Below are 23,821 nucleotides of genomic sequence, written 5' to 3'. Positions count from 1 at the left end.
GGGATTACTTTATTCTTGATTTTGGTTTAAAAACAGATGTTGACTTTGGGTTTTACGTATTGATCATTGTGATATCATTTAATATTTTTCATTATGAATTTCGTTAATCATTTCACAAGCATGAGCAGATAAATTCCTTAGCTAGGATTTTTTGGGAACTCGGGCATATTAACGAAGTAGGGAAAGTGCAAAGTTCTTCTGGACCAATATATTTGCATGTATTGTATAATCTTCAGTTTTATAGATGTCTTACCGGTTCAAAACATTAAGATCTTACCTATAAGATCATTGCTTATTCCACAAGACGAGTAGTGACTAGGAAAAGATAATTATGATAGTAATTTAAAGATTAACTGTTGATCTAGGCTAATTAGTATCATCTATATTAGAGGGTTATCTATCTTCTAATAACTTGAGACTCAAATGATAATAGTTAATTGGGATCTAGGATAAGGGTTAGTAATGTGACATCCTGGGACTTAAAAATTAAAGAATGAGATTCGTCAATTAGTCCACAAGACAACTAATAGTACATAACTTATTAGATTCTACATGCAAGGTACTAGGTTAGTTCAATAAAGCACGATAAGCCTACTGAGTTAAGAATCCAAGGGTACACAATCCTAGTGTTCGTCACCAACTGATTAAAACCAAAGTTGAGATTTGATAAATGTTCGATATTAGAAAAACAACCCCCCCCTTTACTTTCAGTTCAGCCTGTTGAGTTCAACAACTTAGAGATACAAATTTGTGCCTTCCCTGTCAGTTTGACCCCAATCTAGTTGGGTTACTCTACTTGATAATGACCACTTTATCTTTCAGTTGGAGGTGTAGTTTTAGAGTTGATCAAAATTTTAGCGCAACAATAGATGACACAAATATGTATCTTGCTAATTTTATTGGGATCTTCACTTTTTATACAATTCCATGAGTAGACTAGGAAGTACTTATATTGAGGTTATTCCCTTTTTCATTGACCGAAGAAGCTTCTTTGTAGTTGAGGGAACTTATGAGAGGATCTATTACCACTTGCAATGAGTTATGAAAGCAATGCTTAAACTATTTATTTTCTTCGGCTAGGATATTGGAGCTTAAAGATGAGATATGTAATTTCAGACAGCTACATTCGGAGTCGATATACGAGGCTTAGTTTCAATTTAAAAAAGAGCTGTGCATTGTCCATAATTATCATATTTAAGGGATGATCTTATTTGAGATATCCTATAGATCCATGAACATTAGTTCCTAAGCTATCGCAGATGCAATCACTAGAGGAGCATTTATAAGATTACACTGGGAAGAAACTTATAAGGTTATAGACCAGATTTCTCTCACTAATCAACGGTGGTACACTTGAGAGGCTGAGAGAGGTGCTGGAACTTATGCCATTGGGGCTTACGGATACCATAGAGCAGTGGATGATTTTATCGTGAAAAAGATTCGCAACTGAGGACTGATATTGGGTTACAGACAAAACAATTTACAGAAGTAAATTTTGAGAAGGTAAGCATAGTAGGTGCATAGGGTTCATCCTCTAAAGCATAAGAATCTAACTTAGAGGAGGAGGCTAGTATCTTGATCGACAATTGTCAGGTTTCAAAGAAAAAGGGCAAGGAAATCAAGGTAGGAACTATTATGGTGATAGATACAGAGATTGTAGTAGAGATCATGATGGTGACTGGAGATGGAGAGATATGACTATAAAGAGAAGGAAGACAGGTATATTCCATCGGAATTCTATGATACAAAATTGAGAATGGAGGAAATATTGACAAAACTGGTGAAGGGGAAAGAAAGCCAGGAGGCTAGCCTTAAGGAGATTAAGGCTAATATTTTAGGTTTGACCTAAAAGGCCGAATCTCAGGTGTAACACCCTGTATTTTCGTGCTGGAATTCTAAATGTCATTTCTATGTGTGTAAGCTCTAATCCAAGTAATTCTCAAATGAATATAAGCTGCATGATCATCATCCTAGTCTATGGAGTAGTTTATAGGTGACAAAGTTTCATAGCGATGCCCTAGAACAAAGTTGAGCTAAGATCAATTGATTCATCAAAAGTTTGACATTAGATTCTATAAGGGTCTACTTCAAACGTGTATATCTCTTAATATACATGGAATTTTCATCTCAAGACCTTTCAAATTGTAGATAATTGAATTATCTTTCCAACGATACCAATTTCGCAAAAATCCGATACCCGATCGAAAAGTTATGGCCATTTTAGTGGCTGAGGCAGTAGCACCATGCGATAAGCGTGCGACGCATGCTCTATCGTATGCTAATAATTTTCATGTTCTGTTTCCGCATTTTTAATGGTAAAAGTGGTATTTTTCAACCCCTATATAGCTATAACACGGGATTAAACTCCCATAACATCAAAATAAGTTTACTTTCTCTCAAAATCACCAAGAACATTCATTAGGGTTTCAACCTAAAAATCCAAATATCTCAAGATTCAACCGTAGGTTTTCGATAATTTTTCAAGATTCGGATTCCCCATTCCAAGGGCTATGAGAAGCACCCGTTAATATCAAGAATAGCAATTCGAAGTTAAGAATTTATCTAAAGCTTAATTTGTAAGGTATGTCGGGTTTGAACAACAACACCCTTTCATTCTTGTGCCCAAAACTTATTTTATATTATAAATTACTGAATTTTTTATTATTTTCCATGAAATTCAAGTTGGGATTTATACCTATGGTTGTTAATTACAAGCTTATAAGGTTCCCAATGATTTAGAAGTGTAATTGTATGAGTAATTTCACATATTTATGCAAGTAATGTGATTTTTCAGATTTTTCCAAGTAAGTTTAAGCATTACATTGTGATTATTGATTTCTATATTTTGACATTGTTGAAGTATTTTCAAGAAGTATATTGAGTATGTTGTTTTGCTATGATATTACATGAGTATGTTTATATTTTCATGCTTATTGCTGAAATTTTCAGATTTTGAGTTGATTCATTAATATTTACATTATCAAGCATGAATCTTTTGGTGTTTTAATATGAGTTTAATATATGGGTCATTAACCCTTATTTAAATATTGTTATTTTGAGAATGAGTTATTGAGGACTTTTAAATAATTGCAATAAGTATGTTTATATTTCCATTATTATGAGATCTTTAAAGCTTTGATGATGAGTCTATCAAGATTTCAGGAAAGAGTTAGATTTTGAACCCAAGTAAGAAAATAAATCCACATTTGATTGATTTATGATAAAGGGGTAGCATATTAGCTCCTGATGCAAATTGTTGAATTATTTATTGTGGATTTTCTTTAAAGTTCTGAGCTAAGTTCGGGAGTAGTATTTAACACCGAGCGGGAAGTGTGACACTTTCCTAGAACTACGTGCCCCATAGGATATGAGCCTGAGGCTGATATAATAATCACTAGTGAAATGAAAAGTTAAGGTTCTATCCGATGGCAAGGGTAGAATAGCTCTCTCCAACATGGGTAAGACGTTGGACTCCATGTAGTTCACATGGTTTATGTCGGTTAAGAGAAACTCCAAAAGTAATCCCCCACTCTATCTAAGATAAAGGTATATGCTTTTCGAAAGCTATGATTCCAAGATTTCTAAGGTTCTCAAGTGTCAAAATATTTAAGTTTTCAAAGGAGTTCTTAGTTTTCATGAGATTAAAGTGTATATTCAGAAAGATGTTATTTTAAGATATTATCTATACTACAAGTTTGAGAACATAGAAAGAATGCAAATTTAGAATGAAGTGAAATGACTCACGAGATTTATACTAAATGTTTCATTATTCATGATCTATGAGATTTATATTTTAGATATTATTCAAGCTATTTAAGCAATTTATGTCAGCATACATAATTTTATAAACTATGATGATATTGAGATATTATTTTACATGTGCATTGCACCCCCATATACTCAATACATCCTCAAAGTACTTATCTCATAATGTAGGTACAAGTTTTAGTATGCACATCAGACCTAGACAGTCGTAGATTTCAACCAGCAGATGATATGTCCTCCGACTTTGGGGATTTAAGTTAGATGTCATTATATATTTATTTCCTTATTTTTCTTATATATTGATTAGTGATAGTTGGGGTCGTGTCCTAGATATCTATGGTCAGTACTTGTAGAGGCTTCATAAATAGTCAGTAGAGTCATTGTATTTATCTCAGTTTCTTTGTAAAAATGGAGTTGTAATCATGTGAATTCACTTTTGTATTGATCAGATTGCAAAAAGATGTATATTCCGCTTACTTTGTTCAAATTTATCTATCTTATTCAGTTGCTTATGAGTTATACCAGTAGAAGGGTTAGCTTGGGGTCACTTGTGACCCTAAGCACCGTGTGACATCTCAGGACCCAATTTCGAGACATTACAAACTTTGAATCAGAGCACAAAGTTTGAGTGTCCTAGGGTGTCTGTGAAGCCGTGTCTAGTAGAGTCTTGTGGAACAGTAAGGAGATGTCTACACTTTTCTTCGAGAGGCTACAAGAAATTGTGGAAATGTTTATATTCTTTTAAGTCTCATATTATGCTATAGAAAGGGTCTCTAAGAAACTCATACAGATTCTCATCTTGCTCTATTCGAGCCATTTTTGTCTTATTCCCAAGGTATCAGAAATAGTCCAGCTCAAATCTTTATTGCTAGAGCTTTCTCAAACAGTCTCCACAAATAGTTATGGGATTATAAGAGAGCTAGAAAGTATCCCATCAGTGCTTTTGAGTTCCAAAGATTTAAGCCCAAGTCAGATGTGCTTTCAGATTCCTCCTTAGAATCCATAATGATAATCTATACTTCTTTATCTATGTACTGTTCTTGATGTAACATGATCAGCAAGTTTTAATTTCCTCCCCTAATAATGCTCTCAGACTTGCTATCAAGTAGTTTCAAAAGTTCCATAAAATGGGTTGAGAGGAGCCTTCTAGTGTGTTATAAGTCCTTCAAATTTAAAGTTATACCCTCTATCTTATAAGTCATTTAGTTATGATAGAGCAAGATGTGTATTCTTAGATCATTGAATATTGTGTGTCAAGTTTCTATACCTTGAAATATGTAATCTTGTCGTCATGGTGATTTTGAAACTCAAAGTCTAGTGAAGCTGTATGGGGCTCTTTCGATTCACTAGCATAGTTGCTTTGTTATTCATCTAATTTTCTTGTTCAAAACACAAAATAAAAGTCTAGTGAAGCCATGTAGGACTCTTTCGATTCACTAGCATAGTTATTTTTTTATTTATCTCATTTTCTTATTCAAAACACAAAACCAAAGTCTAGTGAAGCCATGTGAGGCCTATTTCGATTCCCTAGCAACTTGTTGTTTATCTTGTTATTCTTATGTTAGTTGAAAGTGTGGGTTTAGAAGTGTAGTGACAAGAATGGTGGTAAGGACGATTTATTGAATATGTATAGCTGAATTTTCTCTTATGATTGAATTAGTAATGAAGTGATATGCCCTTGTTTATTAGTTTAGTGAAAATTAGAGAAGGATATTATTAGTTAAGGTGGATTGTTGTTTACTTGAGGTAAGAAAAGAGTTACTGTGCTAGAAAAGTATAGGTTTTGATGGAAGTACTTGGTGGATGACTGTTGTTAATTTAGGCTTCCCTAAAATTTCAAGGGAAAGTTTAGCTGAAACTTATAAAGCTATGAAGGAGTTTAGATATATAAGAAGGGTAAATAGTAATAAGGTGTAGAATAAGGAGTTGCTAGCGAATCATAATAAGATAAACCATAGGATTGTGATTGATCATTATTGTTATGAGGTTTTAGCGGACTAGCATTTTTGAATGTTTGGCATGGAAGAATAGTTGTTAAGATTGTGGTTAATCATAGCTAGAATAAGGTACTAAGTTTGAATAGTAGATGATGAGCAAGGTGGGGATAACGATTGCTTGGTTAGTGATGCTAGTTATATGGAGGTGAACTAATAGGCGTGAAACAGTAAATGCAAGAATTTAAGTTAATTGATTTGAGATTAAGTATGATGTTGTAGGTATGAGATAAAGGTATGCCCAAGGTGATATGAGGTTGCATTATTTTCTAAGTTTATTAAGTATTGTGTGTGGTTAGTAGTACCCTTGAGTTTTAAGTGGAAGAAGCATTGTGTCTAGTACATGGTACTCTGGATAGCTAAGTTAAGGATGACATAGAAAAGGGGGTTGTTCAAGAATGAAGTCAGTAAGTTTGAAATATAGCTTATGCATGCGAGTGTAGCATTTAAGTGTGGACTATTAAATCAAAGATATTCCGACTCACTCCTAGGAATGTGAGATAGATCCAAAAGTTTAGAAGATGGCTTTAAATCTAAGGGGGAGATAGTATAAGACCCTTTAATATTCTAGCTCTTTTCAGTTCCTTGTTGCATGACAAAATAGTTCCCAAAGCTTAGAAATTTTTAGCTAAGTGCCAAGACTTAGTCTTTTCCAAAACCTTCAAACTTTAAGGATTTTGTTCATGACCTTCCTAACCTTCGAAAGTTGATTTTCAAGTTTATTCATGATCGAGGGAGTCAATAGTACATCTTGGGTGAGTTTTAGAATTTTCAAAATTCGTTTAGGGCATGTTTGGAATTCAAAAGAGTGACATTGTGCGATTAGCGTGCGACACACGCTCCAGTCCACCCCTAGTACCATGCGATAGAGCATGTGGCACACGCTCTATTCCGGTGCTTCATAGAATGCAACAGATGCTCCACAACATGCTCCTTTGTTTATCCAGCTTCTGTTTCAGCTATCTAAGGGAAAACGTTTATATACTTTATGTGTATTTAAGTTCATTCTCAACTTTTAGTAAGTAATAGTTTCACTCTATGATTTGAGTTATCCCTTAAAAAAATCTATGGACTCCAGTCTTATGATTGAATAGCTCATGTAAGTATGAACTTATGTTTCAGAGTAAAAACAGTTTTATAACTCATGATACTAGTGAAGTTCTCATTATATCATGTATGTCCTCAGCTTAGATTTCTTTGATGAATCCATGCCTTTGATATGTTATTCCTCAGGCCTAGGATAAGTGTTAAAGTTATGTATTATAGTGTTTTGTGCTTCAGGTTCTTATGTGTTAGACGTTTGGTAACCTCTTCCTATGTTAATATAGTAGCGATGATAATGGATAAGCAATGGTTTCAATGAGAAAGGGTTGATGACCCTCATTAAGAAAGATTATTTATGCTTTCCTACCTAAGGCTAAAGTGTGAAGTAAGATTGAGGCCAAGTCTTTGATACATGTCATGGTTAGTTAAAATTCATGTGTATGTTCTCAAGAATAGTGCAAGAAAATTGTTATTGATAAAGGTTTAGAGAATATACGAAGTATGCATTTATGCGGTTTTTCCTTGAAGTTCATACGTGACTTTAATGATAGGCATGAATGTCATGTTGGGTTTAAGAGGACGGATGAAATATGCACTAGTGAATCAATAGTAAATATTTTGAGTAAGTCATTGAAGTGGTTAGGCATGTTATGCTTAGGGGGTGAACTCTAAAAATTTATGGAATATTAAACCTTGTGGTTTAGACTAGTATTATGGTTTAGCATGTTGTATCTTATGATTTAGAGTAAGGCTTGACCTTGGTGAGAGGACTTAGTTTAGTTTAGACTTTACAGAAAGATTTATCAGTGCCTATGTGAGAATTATAGTTGAATCAAGCGAGTGTGATATTTGAGGGGAATAGAATAGTCAAAGAAGCATTTGAGAAACGTTGCTAAACTTGAAAGTAAGAATTAGCATTTCTTAAGGCCTAGAAATTCTACCCTAGCGTATGATTTATGGGTCTATGTTCAAGGCCACAGAGGGGTAGCGATGATGTAATTCCTTATTTAGATTTTTTATTCAAATCATGCCCAAAGTTCTTTACTCTCCAATTACATTAGAAATTTCTTAGAAAGGCATTGAAGAAATACGTTATTTGGGTGTAAGCATCCAGTATGATTCAGTCTGTAAGTATCATGTGTATCATCTCAGTCTTTTCCTGATTTTCAAATCATATCATTATCATTTAGGGACGAATAATCCCAAGAAGGGGATGTTAATACCCCGAGTTTTCATGTCATAAACCTCTAATCTTTTCTCATGAGATCAGATCCAGTGCAAAATAATGGTTACTCATAAGTTGACACTCTCGTTTCTATCTTAGCCATATAGATATTTTTATGAGAATTCATGCACTTGCAGATCAGTTCAGTGGCTCATTATGTTTGAGATTCAGTGATTTAGTTTATATTAGTTGTAGATGATAGCTTAAAGACTGAGATTTCTCTGTGTTTCAACTTAATTATCCATATTTGAGGACAAATGTTCCCAAGGAAGAGATAATGTAATACCCCATATTTTGTGCTGGAATTCTAACCGTCGTTTCTATGCGTGTAAGCTCTAATTCAAGTGATTCTCATGTCAATATAAGTAGCATGATCATCATCCTAGTCTATGGAGTAATTTCGAGGTGAAAAATGTTCATAGCAATGCCCTAGAACAAAGCTGAGTTAAGATCAATTGATTCGTCCAAAGTTTGATATTCGATTCTACAAGGGTCTACTTCAAACATATATAGATCTTAATATACATGGAATTTTCCATCCCAAGACCTATAAAATTTTAGATAATTGAATTAGCTTTCCAACGATACCAATTTCGTAAAAATCTGATACCCGAGAGAAAAGTTATGACCATTTTAGTGGCTGTGGCAGTAGCACCATGCAATAAGCGTACGACGCATGCTAATAATTTTCAGGTTCTGTTTCCGCATTTTTAAGGGCAAAAGTGGTATTTTTCAACCCCTATCCAGCTATAATGCGGGATTAAACTCCCATAACACCAAAATAAGTTTACTTTCTCTCAAAATCACCAAGAACATTCATTAGGGTTTCAACCTAAAAATCCAAATATCTCAAGATTCAACCATAGGTTTTCGATAATTTTCAAGATTTGGATTCCCCATTCTGAGGGCTATGAGAAGCACCCATTAATCTGAAAAATAGAAATCCAAAGTTAAGAGTTCATCCAAAGATTAAATTTCAAGGTATGTGGGGTTTGAACAAGAACATCCTTTCGTTCTTGTGTCCACAACTTATTTTAGATTATAAATTACTGAATTTTTTATTATTTTCCATGAAATTCAAGTTGGGGTTTATACCCATGGTTTTTAATTACAAGATTATAAGGTTCCCAATGATTTAGAAGTGTAATTGTATGACTAATTTCACATATTTATGCAAGTAATGTCACTTTTCAGATTTTTTCAAGTGAGTTTAAGCATTATATTGTAATTCTTGATTTCTATATTTTAACATTGTTGAAGTATTTTCAAGAAGTATATTGAGTATGATGTTTTGCAATGATATTAAATGAGTATGTTTATATTTTCATGCTTATTGCTGAAATTTTTAGATTTTGAGTTGATTCATCAATATTTACATTATCAAGCATGAATCTTTTGGTGTTTTAATATGAGTTTGATATATGGGTCATTAACCCTTATTTAAAGATTGTTATTTTGAGAATGAGTTATTGAGGACTTTTAATTAATTGGAAGAAGTATGTTTATGTTTCTATTATTATGAGATCTTTAAAGATTTCATGATGAGTCTATCAAGATTTCAGGAAAGTGTTGGTTTTTGAACCCAAGTAAGAAAATAAATTCACATTTGATTGATTTATGATAAACGGGTAGCATAATGGCTCCATATGCAAATTGTTGGATTGTTTATTTTGGATTTTCTTTAAAGTTCTGAGCTAAGTCCGGGAGTAGTATTTAGCACCGAGTAGGAAGTGTGGTACTTCCCCAGAACTGTGTGCCCCAGTAGGATATGAGTCTGAGGCAAATATAGTGATCACTAATGAACTAAAAATTTAAGGTTCTATCCGATGGGAATGATAGAACAGCTCTCCCCAAAGTGGGTAAGATGTTGGACTCCATGTAGCTCACATGGTTTATGTCGGTTAAGAGAAACTCCCAAAGTAGTCCCGTACTCTATCTAAGATAAAGGTATATGAGTTTCGAAAGCTATGATTCCAAGATTTCTAAGGTTCTCAAGTGTCAAAATCTTTAAGTTTTCAAAGGGGTTCTTAGTTTTCATGAGATTAAAGTGTATATTCGGAAAGATGTTGTTTTAAGACATAGTTTTCATGAGATTAAAGTGTATATTCGGAAAGATGTTGTTTTAAGACATTATCTATACTACAATTTTGAGAACAAAGGGAGAATGCAGATTTAGAATGAAGTGAAATGACTCACGATATTTATACTAAATGTTTCATTAATCATGATTTATGAGATTTATATTTCAGATATTATTTAAGCTATGTGAGTCATTTATGTCAGCATGCATAATTTTGTAAACTATGATGATATTGAGATATTATTTTATATGTGCATTGCACCCCCATACACTCAGTACATCCTCAAAGTACTGATCCACATATACGTCTATGTGCTACATTGTCTCATAATGTAGGTACAAGTTTTATTATGCACATTAGACTCAGACAGTTCCAGATTTCAACCAATAGATGATATGTCCTCCTACTTTGGGATTTATGTTAGATGTCATTATATGTTTTATTTTCTTATTTTTTTATATACTGATTAGTGATAGTTGGGGTCACGTCCTAGCTATCTATGGTCAGTATTGGTAGAGGCTTCATAGACAGTCAGTAGAGTCATTGTATTTATCTCAGTTTCTTTGTAAAAGCAGAGTTGTAATCATGTGAATTCACTTTTGTTTTGATCAGATTAAGAAAAGATGTATCTTCCGCTTACTTTGTTCAGATTTATCTATCTTATTCAGTTGTTTATAAGTTATGCCAGTAGAAGGGTTAGCCTGGGGTCACTTGTGACCCTAAGAACCATGTGACATCTCGGGACGCAATTTCGGGGCGTTACATCATGCAACTACTATCAAGTAGCTAGAGCACCAGTTTTGGCAAATGTCAGCTACTTTGAATCAGAGACAACCCGATACCCTTCAAGGTATTACGTTTCAAAATCCAAAGAATGATGGTCATTATCTTTCTATCACCACTAGGAGTAGCTTATCTACTATTGATCCCCTGTTACCTACTGTTGATCTGCCGGAGAATGATAGTACTATGGTTTATGAGACACCTGCTGCAAAGTCAAACAAAGAGACAGGTGTTTATATTAGTATTGGTGTAGATAAAGGTACGGACAAGGTCGATGATCTAGTAGTGAATCAAATTAAATGACCACCCCCACCTTTTCATTAGCGATTAAAGTAGAAGAAAGAGGAAGGAAAGTTCAAAAGATTCATTGAGATGCTAAAAATTTCGAGCTTGAACATCCCTCTCCTTGAGGCATTGGAGAAGATTCCTAGATATTCTAGGTTCATGAAAGAATTGGTGAGAAAGAAGAAAACAGTTATTTTTGAGGTTATTTATGGATTACACCATTACAGTGAAGTCACTTCTAAGTCTCTATCCCAGAAAAAGGTGATCCCGGTGCATTTATGATCCCATGTACTATAGGGGAAAATTTTTGGACTTTAACCTACGAACTTACTTACAGGGTCATAAATACCACTTACAACCTCATATGTAGCAAAGTAAGTACCAAAATACAAAGTCCAAATAGTAGGGAATTTGGATAAAAAGTGGGGCCCACTTACGGACTGTAGGTACCACCTCCGACCCATAGGCGGTTGTCGCAAGTGGCTAGGTTTTGGGTCTATTTTTTGTTTAAAATTTTGGCTCACATTTTCTTATTATAAACCTATACCAAATCCCCATCCCTATTAATCCCTCATAATCTATTTTTAACTTATTAAACCTCAAAATTCCCTCTTCCCTCTTAAAATTCAAACTATCCCACTTCCCTACACTTGAGTAAAGGCTAAAAGGGTACTTGTTCTTGGTACTAACTTGTAAAAAAGAACTAAGTAAACATTCAAGCTTTGGTTTTACTTTACTATATCATATTTCAATTCCAATTCTTCAAGTAAAAGGTATTATTCTTGGATCCTAATAGTTGTATCTTGTACTAAACATGAAATAAGTAATGGTATGTTTATTTGCATGAAAAATACATAGAAACCATCATGGTTGTATATAGGAGCCTTGAATTAGCGTAAAAACTTAAGGTACAACATCATCTCTAATTAAACCTTAAGATCATTCCCTAAAACAAAAGTTGACATTCAAAAGTGTCACGACCCGAGTCTACCCCTTAGTCGCAACCATAGTGCTTACAGTCACAAGTAACCAAAAGCTAACCCATGAGATGGTACCTTCTGTGAGAACTAAATAGTTATAAACATAATACCTGTGCGGAAGATAACTGAGAAGGAAATATAAATCTGAATACTGAAATACCGAATCAATCATAAGTTTGAAACACTTGATAAAAATTAAAAGTGACTGACTGACTGTCTAACTGACTTTTTGAATGTTTGAGAGCTCTAAAATAATTAAGGAGTTGATGGGATAGACCCCCAACTAAATCTAACTGATTGAGAAAAAGAAAATACTGAGATAACTAAATAGTCATAACATGTCCTCGATGGATGAGAACTCACCACTACTGCTGTTTGATTACGCTGAGCTATCTAACTGTGGTCGAGAAATTGTGCGTCCGAAGCTATTAAATAAGACAGAATAGTGCAAAGAAGAGAATGCAGTCATTACTTTGAATGTACTGGTATTTGAGATGAGGTTAGGCTAATATACATTGGTTACTATGCATACGAATAAGGACTAACTGAATAACATGTGATAGTTAAACATGAATGCATAGAAACTGTAACATCTGAGAATGCAAGACCAAGCATAAATCTGTAATCTAAAATAAGTTTGAAATCCAAAATACTGTAAACTGTATTACTAAAAGTTCGTACAGCTGATCAAGAAAACCTGGACTGAGAATATACTAAAATACTGTACTGAGACTGTAGGAGGTATCGTCTAACTGACATGCCCCAATATGAGCCAATTAAGGTCCAACCTATAACCCCAGTTAGAAGGGTGTCAGTACCATGCCACAGGCACTAACACTGGCTATGTGGATCCACTAATACGATGTTTTGAAGGACAAGAGAGCCAGTCCTAAACTAGCGGGTGAAACCTAAGAGAGTGTCAGCCCTAAACTGGTGGGTCACATCTTATAATCCTATGCTGGTCATGTAGTTCTGGAACTTAGGAACTTCTATTAGGGACCCAGTCGAAACTAATGGGTGAGCCCTCATCCCTAGGTTTTGTCGATGCTAAATCCTACTCCCAATCGAACTGACACTGGTACTGTACCAAGCTAAACTCAATTGAATGTTATTATATAACTGATAATGCTAATCATGAATATGAATATCTAAGTATACTGATAAGATTCATGGGTTAACTGCCTGTATACTTGAAAAGCTGATAACATGTAAAACACTTAGGTATTGGGGTGTTCAAAACCTACCCGTAATGAATGAACATAGGTATGCAATATCAAACTTTAAATAAATAATATATTATTATGGTTCAAAGACCCAAACATGGTATCTCATAAAAACATGTGAAAATCATGCACTTAAGCATGAGTTTGTCTTTAAATAAGGAAACAATAAGATTTTATGGTTAAACTAGTAACTTGAGGATTTATCCTGAAGCCAATTGAACATGACATGGAAATTCCAATACTCAAACAAGATACAGTTCATTCTACTTGAAAATACTTGTAACCATAACTTTTAATTGAATTGACAAGAGATTCATGTAATTAGTTCAACTTGAACATCAAAAACTCATAATTTAAAACACCAAAAGGGTTCTTGGAATCCATGGGTGAAAGGAACCCGTGGATGAACATCACATATACCTCACTGAATAAATTCATAAAGATTCTTGGGAATTTGTTGAGGTTTGAAGCTTGAATTCCTTGATTGGTTGAGTAAGGGTTAGGGTTTGTCTGGAGCGGTGCGTTGGGGGGGCTCATCTTGGTGCTACTATTATTTTAGATTCCCAAACACACTCCTACCCTCATCTAAAAATTTTGAAACTCATCCAAGATGTACTCTTAACATCCCCAATCATGAATCAACTCAAAAATTGACATTCTGAGGTTGAGAGGGCCAAAAATAAAATCATTGAAATTTAAGGGCGTTGGAAATTACTAAATCCCAACAATTAGGATAATTTCTAATCTTTGGACCCCTTATGCATGCAATTGAGAGCTGAAATGAGCTAGGACGTTTATGGGGTATTAAAATATCTCACCCTTGGGATCATTCATTCTTAAATAAGATAAGTTAGCTAAGAACAATGGGGAAGCTAAGATCATAAACTAAACATGAATGACTAAAAACATGATTACATAACTGAGTCTGAACTATTATACATGAACTATACTAAATATATGCAATGACATAAGATGGACTAAATAGATGAAACTGAGAATGGAAAAGAGTCAATCTGCAGAAAATCGTTACCTTAAGCTAAATCTAAGTTTGCAGAGAAAAGATAAGGGTACTTGGTTCACATATCTGCATCTGCTTCCCTAGTGGCTCCCTCAACGGACTGATTCCGCCAAAGAACTTTGACTAAGGGAACTTCTTTGTTACTTAGTCTATGAACCTGATGATCAAGGATCTTAATTGGGACTTTTTCGCAAGAAAAGCTATCCTGAACATCCATACTTCCTAACAGAACAACTACAGCTGAATCACCAATACACTTCTTTAATGGGGAAACATGGAACACTGGATGCACTGACGCCAAATCTGCAGGCAACTCTAGCTCGTAAGCTACCTTTCAAAAATGACTCAAGATATTATATGGGCTAACATAACGAGGACTGAGTTTCACCTTATTGCCAAATCTCTTCACTCCATTCGTCAGTAAGATTTTCAAATAAACCAAATCACTAACCTCAAACTCAAGATCTCTTCTCCTCACATCTGCATGGCATTTTTGATGGCTTTGTACTATCTTTAGACTCTCCCGAATCAACTGAACTTTCTCCATTGAATCAAACACTACATCTGGACCTATAAAAGCAGCTTCACCTGCCTCAAACTAACCAATAGGAGATCTACATCTCCTTCTATAAAGAGCCTCAAACGGATCCATCTAAATACTGGAGTGATAACTAATATTATAGGCAAACACGATCAAAGGTAAGTGATCATCCTAGCTACCTCTAAAGTCAATAACATATGCTCTCAACATGTCCTCTAAGGTTTGAATGGTCCTTTCTGCCTGACCATCTTTCTAATGATAAAAAGTTGTACTGAGATATACTTAGGTATACAGACCCTTCTAAAAAGCCTTGCAAAAGTGAGAGGTAAAATGAGTACCTCTATCTGATATGGTAGACAATGAAATCCTATGTAAACTAACCTACTACCTAAGATAGAGCCTGGCATAATGCTCAGCTAAGTATGAACAATGAAATGGTAGAAATTAAGCTAATTTGGTCATATTATCTATAATAACCTATATCAAATCATACTGACAATGCGTACAAGGCAACCCTATCACAAAATCCATGTTCACCACCTCCCACTTCCAAGTGGGGATAGTAAACTCCTGCAATGTGCCACTAGGCCTTTGGTGTTCAACCTTAACCTACTGACAATTAGAACACTTAGCTATAAACTCTGTAATATCCCTCTTCATACCACTCCACGAATAAATTTCCTAAAATTCATGGTACATCCCAATGGCTCATGGATAGAGAAAATGTCGCGCACCATGCACTTTTGCAAAAGTCATCTACCAAAGGAACACATAATCTACCCTGACAATGAAGTACACTATCTCCCCATTGGGAGAAAACCTCCACTTTTTTACCTTTAACTACCTCCTTCAACTTAACTAAACTAAGGTCTCTGTCTTACTTTTCTTTTACCTCGGCAACAAAGGATGATTCTGAACCATTCAGAAACTGTACACTACCTTCTACTGAATCAACCAATCGGACACTTAATCTAGCAAACTGATGAACCTCACTGACTAACTTTTTCTTATCCTCCTCAACATGAGCAATACTATCCATAGACAACCTGCGAAGAACATCTGCCACTACATTGGCATTGCCTGGATGATACAACACACTCATATAATAATCTTTCAACAACTCAAACCACATTCTCTGAAAAAGATTCAGATATTTCTGCAAGAAAACTTACTATAAACTCTTATGGTTAGTGAACATATCCACATGAACCCCATAAAGGTAATGTCTCCATATCTTCAAAGCAAACACAACAACTGCCAACTTAACATCATAGGTAGGATAATTTTTTCATGGGGCTTAAGCTGTCTAGAGGCATAGGAGATGACCTTACCTCTCTATATCAACACATAGCCAAGACCAATTTCGGAAGCATCACAATAAACCACAAATCCATCTGAACTATCTGGCAAAGTCAAAACTGAGGCTGAAGTAAGATGAGTCTTCAATTCCCGATAACTCTCTCTCTTAAAAATCTAACCACAAGAATTTGACTTTCTTAAGAGTCAATTAAGACATGGGGGATGCAAAAGAAGAAAACCCCTCAAAAATCCATCTGTAATAGCCAGCTAAGCCCAAGAATCTCCTGATATATGATGGAGAGATGGGTCTAGGCCAGTTTCTCACTACTTTAGTCTTTTGAGGGTCAATTTTAATTCCATAATCTGAAGTAATAAGGCTAAGTAAAGCTACTGATCTTAGTCAAAATTCTCACTTACTAAATTTGGCGAACAACTAATGAGCTCTAAGAGTCTGCAACACAATTCTCAGATGGTCTGCATAATTATTCTCACTATGACAATAGACATAAATATCATCAATGAAGACTATGAAGAACATTTCGAAGTACCGTTTGAACACTCTATTCATTAAGTCCATGAAAGTTACAGGGACATTCGTTAGTCCAAAAGACATAATAAAGAATTCAAAGTGACCATATCGGGTATCTTTGGAATGTCATATTCTCTGAATCCAAGTTGTTGAAGTTGGATCTGAGGTCTATCTTAGAGAAATAACTGGCACCCTAAAATTGATCAAATAAGTCATCAATTCTGGGGAGTGGATACTTATTCTTGATTGTGAATTTGTTCAACTAATGGTAATCTATGAAAATTCTTAGATAACCATCTTTCTTAATCACAAATAGGACTGGAGAGCCCCATGGAGAAATACTGGGCCTGATGAGACCCTTATTTAAGAGGTTTTTCAACTGTTCTTTTAACTTTTTAAGCTTAGGTGGAGCCATTTTTTAGGGTGAAATAAAGATATGTTGGGTATCTGAAAGGAGATTCATTCCAAAGTCAATTTTCCTTTTGGGAGAAACTCTGGGAAGGTCTTCACGGAACACATCTGGAAATTCCCTTACTACAAAAACTTTACCTTACTACAAAAACTCACTCGATACTAAGAGTCTTAGAACTAGAGTCCCTAACTTGAACAAGATGGTAAATACACCCCTTAGATATCATCTTTTTTATAATAAGATATGAAATAATCTAACCCCTAAGCACTGAAGTACTACCCCTCTATTCAATAACTGGTTCATTGGGAAATTGAAACTAAACAACTCTATTTCTGAAATCAACTGAGGCATTACATGAGTGGATATAATCTATGCTGAGAATGACATCAAAATTAGTCATCTCTAACTCCACAAGATCTACTGAGGTAACTCTCTAGGACACTATAATCTAGCAGTTCCTGTATACCCACCTAGATATAATAGAGACAACTACTAAAGTAGACACTGAGAAGGGTTCTGCTAATATTTCAGGACTGACACCAAATTTGATGGCTATATAAGGAATCATAAAAGAAAGTGAAGCTTCGGGGTTTAATAAAGCATACACATGAAGATGAAAAACCTATAACATACCTGTAGCTATGTCAGGATAACTCTTATAATTATGTCGAGACTAAACAACATATATTCTATTATGGCTCTGGCCACTGGTGGCATTGGAAATGCCGCCCTGCTGAGTTGAGCAACCTGCTGAAGTTGATAACAAATTGGACTGGCCCTGTTGGCATAAATCTTTTCCCCTCTAAGAAACTACTGGACACTCTCTAATGATATGTCCTAGGTTCCCACACCCAAACACACATCACTACTAGGCTTACACACACCCTGATAATTCTTGCCATATTTTTTTGTAAAGCAGATTGGTACGATCGTTGTTCGCGCTACCTTGTGACTTAAAGCCTGGTGCTCTATCCCATCTATCATTCCTAAACTTTGGCACTAGCGCACTAGCTGAAGATATACTTGGAGATGAAAATTTTTAAAAGAAATGAGAATGATTACCACCATCTAATCACGACTCAGAAAAGTTAAAACTACATGTCCTCGCCCTTTTATTTTCTCTTTCTTTCTCCTTAATCTTCTCTTTCTCAATCTAGTGAGCATGAACCATAAGTATAGATAAATCAATCTCCTTAATCAATATTTTGGTACTACACTCCTTGACCATACTATTAGATATACCAAATACAAATTACTCATTCTAGACCTATTATCATCCACCATCGAAGGAGCATACCCGCTAACTTAGTGAACTTAAGTGAGTACTCCTTCACACTCATATTACCTTACTTCAGATTAATGAACTACTGTACTTTAGCTTCCCTCAACTCTCATAGGAAAAACCTATTTATAAAAGACATAGAAAACTTCTCCCATTCTACAGGCCCTGCCTCAGCACCCCTATCCCCCTTCTACTTCTTAAACCAAGTGTGAGCTATATCTATGCAGCCAACTCTGCACTCTCACTAGACGTAAACCCTATAAAATTTGTCACTTTTTAAACTATATCGAGAAAATACTATATATCTCCTAATATGTGGATCCCAAAAATAAAGAGGGATTTATCCATGTGAAATCTTGAATCCTAACCGCAGCTGCATTTGCTACTAGATTGACTGAGGTAGAAAGTCGCTGATTTTTCTAAGAAATTACTAAAATAGTTAAGCTAGTAAAAGCAACTCTGAAGTCAGTGTAAGAGATATGTTCATTCATGGGATCTTCCTGAATAGGCGGTGTGCGGGATGATTATTGTTCCTTCTTCTGTTTTTTATTTTGGGAGGCATTGTCTAAAAATGGAATAAAGGATTGGTTAAAAAGAGAGTTTAATTAGAGATCATATTCTTTTTCATGACATGAATACTGAAATAGGGAAAATTTTCCTAAAACATCTTATAGCCTCTTGTCCATAAGTGTGGTGTACTTCAAACCCATGCATAAGACTCTACTTAACATAGCTTTTAGACTTCCTTGGACACTTTAAAATTTTAGGCGTTGATACCAAATTTTTTCATGGCCCGAGGCTACCCCCTGGTTGCAACAATGGTTCTTATAGTCACAAGTAACTAGAAGATAACATATAAGCTGGTACCTATTGTGAGCACTAAATAATTATGAAAATAACACCTGTGTAGGAGATAACTAAGAAGTAAATATAAATCTAAATACTGAAATACCAAATTAATCATGTCTTAAACACCTAATAAAATTTGAAAGTGGTTGACTGATTGTCTAGCTGACTATCTAAATGTTTGAAATCCTCTAAACTGACTGAGGAGTGTATGGGAAAGACACACACTAACTTTGACATACTAAAAATAAAAATACTAAGATAACTGAATAATTATAAAATGTCCTCGACAGATTAGGACTCACCACTATTATTGCTATATTATGCTAAGTTGTCTAACTATTGTTAGGAAACTGTGCATCCAAACTTAAGATATAAGAAATCATAGCATAAAAAAGAGTATGTGGCTAGTACTTTAAATGTACTAGTATATGAGATAAGGTTAGGAAGATATCCATGGAGCACTATGCATATGAAATAAGGACTAATTGAATAACATGTGATAACTGAACATAAATGCATGAATACTGTTACATTTGAGAATGAAAAACCAAGCATAAATTTTTAATTTGAAATTAGTCTGAAATATGAAAGACTGTAAACTATATAACTGAATAATTTAAAGTCTGTACACTTGGTTAAGAAAACTTAAGCTGAGAATACACTAAAATACTATACTGAGACAGTAGGAGGTATTACCTAACCTACATGTCCCAATCTAAGCTAATTGGAGTCCAACTTATAACCCCTGTTTGAAGGGTATCAATATCGTGCCACGAGTTCAAATACTGATAGTGTGGATCCACTAATATAATGTCTCGCAGGACTAGAGAGTCAGTCCTAAACTAGCAGGTGACCCCTAAGAGAGTGTCCGTCCTAAACTATCGGGTGAAATCTCATAATGCTTCGTTGGCTATGTAGTTATGGAACCTAGGTACGACTACTAAGGAACTAATCCTAACTGGCGGGTGAGACCATATCCCTAGGTTTTCTCGGTGCTAAATTCTACTCCCAACTGAACTGACATTGGAACTGGACTGAACTAAACTTAACTGAATGTTATTATAAACTAATAAGGCTCGTCATGAATATGAATATCTAAGTATACTGATAAGATTCATAGATTAACTATATGTATACTTAGAAAGCTAAATTCATGTAAAACACATAGGTATCGGGGTGTTCATAACCCACCAATACTGAATGAATATAAATATGCGATATTAAACTTGAAAAATAGTAATACGTGATTATGGATCAAAGACCCAAACATTCCTTCTTATCAAAATATATGAAAATCATACACTTAAACATGAGTTTATCTTAAACATAAGGAAATAATAGGCTTTTATGGCTAAACTCGTAACTTGAAGATTCATCCTAAAACCAACTGAACATAACATGGAAATTCAAATACTCAAACATAATACGATTCATTCTACTTGAAAATACCTGTAACCATAACTTATAATTGAATAGATAAGAGATTCATGGAATTAGTTCAACTTGAACATTTAAAACTCATAATTCAAAACACCAAAAAGGGTTCTTGGACTCCATGGGTAAAAGAAACCAATAGATGAACATCACATACCTCATTGGATGAATTCGTTAAGATTCTTGGGAATTTCTAGAGGTTTGAAGCTTGAATTCCTTGATTTCTTGAGTAACGTTTAGGGTTTATTCTTGAGGTAGAAGATAGTTTTCTTGAGAAATTTTATGTGTAATAGGGCAAATAATGCTCCTTGGGGAACCAAATTTCGTGCTATGGATGAGTTTGGGTGAGGGGAATTGACCTAAATTCCCTTAAATGATGAGGAAAAAAAGTTTTACAAAAAGGAGAGGGGCGATGCAGGCTCTGGAGCACTAAAATGGATTAGGCGGTGTGGGCTCTGGAGCGATACACTCAGGAGGAGCGGGACAGGATCTGGAGCGGTGCACTGGGAGGTACGGTGTGGACTCATTATGGTGCTGGTATTGTTTTGGATTCTGAAACTCACCCTTATGCTCGTCTAAAAATTCTAAAGCTCACTCGAGATTTACTCTTAATATCCCCGATCATGAACTAACTTAAAAATAGACATTCTAAGGTCGAGAGGGTGAAAAATAAAATCATTGAAGTTTAGGGACCTAGGAAATGACTAATTCCCAATAATTAGGCTAATTTCTAAGCTTTAGACCCCTTATACATACAATTGAGAGCTGAAATAAGCGAGGAATTTTATGGGGTATTACAAAAAGGTAGTGGAATACCAAAAGTTTTGAAGTTGATTATAGTTGAATGTTTTTATATTGGATTTTAAGGGGAAAGCAAACTCCTGGTAGTCCTTTCCTTATGGTTGTCGTTTAGGAGTTATTGGTATTAAGTATAAATTATAGGGATATTTTTTTGAATTTTGAGTTTTTCTTTAATTTTTTGTAGTCCTCACTATATTTTGGATGCGAACACTTGATTTTTTAGGTAAACATGACACCAAAGGATTCAAATAAGAGGGCTAAACCTTATAGGTAATGAAATAAGCTCAGAAGAGGTATACCCAGTTGCCTGGACTAGAGCAACCCCAATAAAAGTGACACGGCTAGTGACTAGGGTCCAGAAAAATGTTGTAGTTAAGGCAATTATTATGGCCAAATTGGGTGTACCACTTGCAGAGAAATAACAGTAGGGTAGACGACTTACTTTTACTCAACCTAGGACCCAGGTTGAAGCTATCTAATTCATATCTAAGCTGAGAATAAAGTCGACTAGAAGATCATCGTTGTACTCTCCACAGCCTATTGAGTATAGTGATGATAATAATGAGTATCAGGATGATAATGATGAGGAGGCAGAGTCTCAGACAGTGTCAAAGGTAGATGCTAAGGACCCCTAATCTGAGGAGAGGTCACAGAATGAGGATGAGGATGAGACACCAGTTCTTGAGTCACCACCAATTGTACCCCAATATAAGAAGGGTACAAACTAGTATTCACATTAGGTGCCAGTTCTTAATTCAGAGGCACCAGCTAAGAATGACCTGACTTTCAATCCCATATATGTCTCAGAGGAACCTATTAATAAGGTGAACTTGAGATGGTGTGTCAAGAGACTTCGATTATTTTATGATAAGGATAGTCATATTACTGAGACCGACCGATCCAAGCGTGCTATTTATTAGGACAGATAGATTAACTTGATTGGGTTGGCCGATGCACTATTAATAAAGGTTCTATTTAACAGGCATCAGTTGGGTGGATGATTCGACCCTTAGGTTCATACAACCCAGCATTATGTGGGAATTCAGTACATCATATTGCGCCATAGTATCATTGACTATGCCTAAGAGTAGGGTTCTTTTGAGGTATATTGAGTAAACTCATCTAGTCTAGACACTTGTCAAAGAGGTTAATATTTCAGCGGCGATCATCCGCTAAGTGCTCTTTCAGCTAGATTATGTTGTTCTAGTATCTACAATAGAATATTATAATAGATTAAGAATTGCATGAGATAGATATATTATGTGTAATACTGAGAAGAGAAAATAAAGAGTCGTGATGGTGAGACCTATCACCATCTATATTTCACCTCTTGGTGATGATACCCCTTGGATCGAGAGGCATGGTGTGATTAAGAAGGCAACACTGGCTTTTGTTGTGAATTTTTGGAGGTTGGTTGCTTGTTTGATACAGATTGTGTCAGACTGTTATGAATAATTTATTGACTTGTGATGGAGTTGTACTAATTATGAGCATGATTGATGGGTATGATATTAACTTTGCAGCTATTATTCAGCATAAGCTTCATGAGGGGGCTTTTGGTGAGGCTACGACTTTGCCATTTGTATGTCTTGTCTAGAGATTATATGATAAGGTCAGTGTACCTAAAGTAACAGGTGTTGATTAGAGCATAAAGGCAATGCCAGTGATACAAACTAAAATGATGAAAGATTCGGCATATTTGAACCTTTTCAGGAGACCCTGTGTGCCCATTATAGTGCCTCTATCCTAGTTTGATGGCCTATCAGTTCCTACTAATCCTATTAAGACATAGAAAGGGGATGTTAGAGTTAGTATGAAGTTTGATATAAAGGAGCAGAGAGAGTCCCCTAAGTTAAGTACACAGGGTGAGGGGTCCCCAACTATATCATATCAACCTTAGCTTCTATATCAGAGCCAGTGGGTGCTGCTTTAGTTGCTATATCAGGTATATTTTAGTTTTATGTGAGTTTTTGCAGAGCTTGGTGGATAGTTAGAGAATCACCAATACTCGACTATAAAATATTAAGGTCGAGGTGGCAAAGTTGTATGGATAGATTTGGCTATGTGTTTGGACTACACTAGATATGGTTGAGGTTGGATTGGAGTCTACACACTGGGCTGATATATTAAAGCTACAAACTGAGTTGCAGGCATGTATAAGCTTTTGAGGGTTGATTATTGACCCTGTTCAGCAGCACTGAGATACCAGATCTAAGTGATATTAGGGAAATAATGGATGTACTTAGAGAAAAGGTATACTCTTTTATTGGGAGCCA

The sequence above is a fragment of the Capsicum annuum genome, chromosome 11 (assembly GCF_002878395.1).
Source record: "Capsicum annuum cultivar UCD-10X-F1 chromosome 11, UCD10Xv1.1, whole genome shotgun sequence".
NCBI lineage: Eukaryota > Viridiplantae > Streptophyta > Magnoliopsida > Solanales > Solanaceae > Capsicum > Capsicum annuum.
This window is presented reverse-complemented; position numbering follows the sequence as displayed.